Below are 4,565 nucleotides of genomic sequence, written 5' to 3' on the forward strand. Positions count from 1 at the left end.
ACTACAAAATCTCCAGTCAGAGGTGGTATTTGCTGGTTCTCCAAACTACTCAAAATTTCTGCTACCGATTCTCCAGAACTGGTCAGAACCTGCTGAATATCACCTCTGCAGCTGGCTTCCATCCCTGGTTCTTCAAGTGCCCCTTTCTGACATAAAGCACTGAGACCTGATTCAGCAGACCTGCTTTGAAGATTGTCTGATCAAGTGTCAACCCATCATCTATTGTTCCATCCACATCCTGGCACCATGGACAAACGTCCCTTCAGAACCCCATAACGTCCTGATGAACCTCAAGAGATGCAAGTCCAAAGCAAACCCAAACAAATGCAGAAGAAGGAATTGGAATCTTTTATTGAGAAGCATAGACAGAGTCACCCTAATTCCCTAGTGAGCTGCTACTATTGAGAGTAGGACACCGCAGAGTAGAAGTATCAGCAGGGCAAGGAAGAAACCTCAACCATCCAGAAGCAACAAATCAAGGGCGGTTTTATTTTTAAGGTATTAATTGATAGTTATAAATTTGCAACCTGCTTCCCAATTAGTCACACCTCAAGGTGGTTTGCCACAAAAAAAAATGCAAATTATTAAGAGACATTAACAAGGAGGCTGCCTTAATCTTCTCAGTTTGGGTGGTTCATTTGGTCAATTTCGTTCCAAGGGATAGATCCAACCGCTGAATGAGCAAAGGGGAGGACGTGTTGATTAGAAAGACCTTCACACCGTCCCTTTTCATATCTTGATCGCGCTACACTGCGCCTTCACTAGCCGCGCCATCTCCGCTTTGTCGTAAGGCCGAATGCTTGTTTGCATGAAGAGCAGGTTCTGTGAACAGTAGAAATCCTCGTCATCATCTCATTCAGAGACCAGGCAGCCTTACTCAAGGTTGGCCTTGAACGCAACCCAGATGTTTGTGGGGTGGGAAATTGGCTTGCCTCCAGAAGTTGTGGGTACTGGAGGATTTTAAGAAGAGACTGGACAACCGTTTGTCTCAAATTGGTAGAAAGAGGAGGTTGGACTAGAAGACCTCCGTGGTCCCTTTCAGCGCTGTTATTCTGTTATTCAAGGGAAGGGCGTGCCTCCAGAAGTTGTGGTCGCTCCAACACTGGAGGTTTATAAGAAGAAAGCCATTTGTCCGAAATGGAATAGGGGGTTGGGCTAGAAGACCACTAGATTTTAAATGGATAGGCCAAGGAGGCATCTATACTTTTCCACCCCGTTGGGGTATCTGTGAGGGAGGGCAGGATAGCTGAAAAGCCCCTGTGAAAAAGGGACATGGATATAATGGCACGGTGTGGCTACATTTGGGGGGATTTCCTCCCACCCCTTGACCCCCGCTTTATAGTTTGGGATGGGAAGGCAATGCCAGCTTCTGGCTGCTTCTGGCGGTAGGCCAAGTCTGTTTCTCCTTGAGTCGCCTGGAGTAGTCTTTCTTCCAATAGCCCACCCTCTGCCATGGCTGCCTGAGTTTCTCTCCATGCACCCCAGATGTCGGGGAGCGATTGGAGAGGCTGGGACCCAGGCACCCCAGGTAATGTTGATTATTTAGGAAAATCGGCTTGTTGTCAGGATTCCAGCGATCGCCCTAATTAAATCATGAGCCTTGAGCCAAACTTCAAAAAACTTCATTAGGAGCGACATACTGGCATGACCTGTATGAAGCCGATTCTGGCATATGTTAATGACAGTCACCTGTGACCTTGCTTCCCCACTCCCTCCTGGGTGTGCCATAAATAAGTTTCTCCAGTTAAGTATTAGGTGTCATCCACCCTGTTCTCCAATTAGGCACATACATGGATGGGCTAGGTGTCATCCATCATGTTCTCCAATTAAAGTTTTTCATCGGCAAAAGCTCCAGTAGCTTAGCTACAATCTTTTTTTAAGACAAAGGTTGGAATGTGCTTCTAAGTTCATTTGCCATATGCTTCTCCAGTCTTCCCACCCACCCACACCTTTCTTATGCCAACTTGGAAGCAAGTGTAGGAACGTTTCACAAGTTGACAGGCAACGGGGTTGCATGATCTGAGCAGCAAGCGGTCGGGTCTGCCATCTTTGGCTCGGGGCCTTGCTGGCATCCTTGCTGGCAGAAAGGGGGAGGGGGACATGGGGGGAGCAAATGGTCCTGCCTGTGTACATGATGGGAAATTGGGAAGGGGGGGGAAATGACAGCTTGATGAAGAGCAGGGAAGCCTGGAACGAGGTTTGCGCCCGCTACCAAGGCCATGCACCCTGAGAAAGAACGTGGATTACCCTCAATACCTCAGCGTTCTCCAAACACCTAGGAAGGCTGTTACTGGCTGAAGACGGGCTGGTCATGGGGAGAGAGCTGGGATGTGGGGAAACTTTCCATATCTTTTCAGCGTGGGGAATTTTAGTTTTAGTCTGACTCTACTGCAAGTGGCATCTTTTCATTAAAAGAACCCTGTCACTTCATCCAATTGGAGTCGAGGGTCTCTCTTTCCTAAGGGATCAGACTGGGACAGGTCTGACACCAGCAGTCTTCAGGTATAATCAAGCCAAACACGGGTCATCCTTGACTTAACGACTACAATTGAGCCCGGCACTGATGTGGCTAAGTGGGAGCGTCATTTAAGTGAATTTTGCCCCATTGTACAACTTTTCTCGCCACCGTTGTGAAGGGAACCAGTGCTGTTGTTAAGGGAGCAGCCTGATGGTTAAGTGAATCTTTGGCTTCCCCATTGGATTTGAGCCTCCGTGGTGCAGTGGTTAGAGTGCAGTACTGCAAACTACTTCTGCTGACAGCCAGCTGCCTGCAATTTGGCAGATCGAATCCCAGCGGGCTCCAGGTTGACTCAGCCTTCCCTCCTCCTTAGGTGGGTAAAATGAGGACCTGGATTGTTGGGGGCGATAGGCTGACTCTGTAAACCACTTAGAGAGGGCTGGGAAGCACTGGGAAGCAGTATTTAAGTCTAAGCGCCATTGCTACCTTCCTTCCTCCCTCACTCCCTTCCTTCCTCCCTTCCTTCCCAGTGGTTAGAATGTAGTATTACAGGCTAATTCTGCTGACTGCCAGCAGTTTGAATCTCACCAGGCTCAAGTTTGACTCAGCCTTCCCTCCTTCTGAGGTGGGTAAAATGAGGACCCAGAATGTTGGGGGCAAGAGGCTGACTCTGTAAACCACTTAGGGCTGGAAAGCACTGTGAAGCAGTATATAAATCTAAGTGCTATGGCTATTCCTCCCTCCCTCCCTTCCTTCCTTAAAATCGATTTAGCCTTCTGTCCTTCCGAGGTGGGTAAAATGAAGGCCCAGATTATTTGGGGGGCGGGGCAAAAGGCTGACTCTGTAAACTGCTTAGAGAGGGCTGTAAAAGCACTACAAAGCGGTATATAAGTCTAAATGCTATGGCTATGGCTATTTTGATCGTCAGAAAATGGCCAAAGCATGACTCTGGGACTCATAAAAATGAGTCAGTTACTGAGCGTCCGAATTTTGATCACATGACCCCGGGGTTGTTGCAATGGTCCCAAATGTGGGGGGAGGAAAAACGGCCATAAGCCCCCTTTTTTTACCGTGTCATTGCAACTTTGAACAGTCACTAAATGAAACTGTTGTAAGGCAAGGACCACCTGTGCAAACCTACGAGGTTCCGTCCACTCACCTCCCCCAAAATCAGTTCGGGGTCATTTGTGGTGCTTGTGGCATTCATGATGCTTGGAAGAGGAATCTGGTTCTTCTTCAGAATACCTGCAAGAGAAGAAAGAGCGGGTGGGTTCGTCTTTCCTTCCCCAGTCAAGACTCTCAGTCATTTCCAGAAGAGGAAATAATTAAGAAAATAATGGAATGTGCAGAAATGAGTAGATCAACAATGGCGATTAGAGAGCAAGAAGTTTCCAGACCTAGAAAACCTAGAACTATGCCAACTTCGGTCCAATCTAAGTGTAGTATATAAAATCATACATTGCAATGTCCTACCTGTCAATGAACACTTCAGCTTCAACCATAACAACACAAGAGCACACAATAGATACAAACTCAAGGTTAACCGCACCAAACTTGATTGCAGGAAATACGACTTCAACAACAGAGTGGTCAATGTCTGGAATCCTCTACCTGACTCTGCGGTTTCTTCCCCAAACCCCAAAAACTTTAACCTTTTTCAGACTGTCTGGTGAGCTATTGAGCTCACCCCTTCCATCAAAGAGAGGGGCGTAGAGGCTGTGAGCTCGTGAGCTCACCAATGTGCCTTTTCATCAAAAGTGCCTGGCCTACTGTTTCTATTGGGTTTCTTATAAGTACCTAGCTCATGTATTCAAAAAGCTTGGGATTCATTCTTATACCTTAACTCTGTGGTTTCTTTCCCAAATCCCCAAATACTTTAACCTAAGACTGTCTAAATTGAGCCTACCCCCCTAAGAAGGTCTGAAGGCGGCATAACGAACGAACGAACAGATAGCCTAGAATCCCTGACTATTGTTTCTTTTTATTCATGTCATGGACAAGTAACCATATGAAATGACCCCAGGGCTACCAAATAGACCCGAATAGGATCCAAAATTACCAGCAATGGGAAAGCCAATCCATGATAGTTTTGTGTATTTAATTGCTC

The 4,565-nt window shown here is 47.0% G+C and overlaps 1 long non-coding RNA gene across 1 annotated transcript; it reads right to left on the minus strand.

Annotated features, from left to right (window-relative positions):
- Nucleotides 1-325: 325 nt before the first annotated feature.
- LOC148131050 (uncharacterized) lies at nt 326-3,997 on the minus strand. Its single transcript, XR_015748410.1, has 2 exons — nt 3,618-3,997; nt 326-822 (listed from the first exon to the last, which is right to left on the minus strand). It is a non-coding gene; the product is annotated as an uncharacterized LOC148131050 (long non-coding RNA).
- Between the last annotated feature and the right edge of the window lie 568 nt (nt 3,998-4,565).

The sequence above is a fragment of the Notechis scutatus genome, chromosome 3 (genome assembly GCF_049901735.1).
Source record: "Notechis scutatus isolate UNSWTSFEM ecotype Mainland chromosome 3, rNotScu1.2, whole genome shotgun sequence".
NCBI lineage: Eukaryota > Metazoa > Chordata > Lepidosauria > Squamata > Elapidae > Notechis > Notechis scutatus.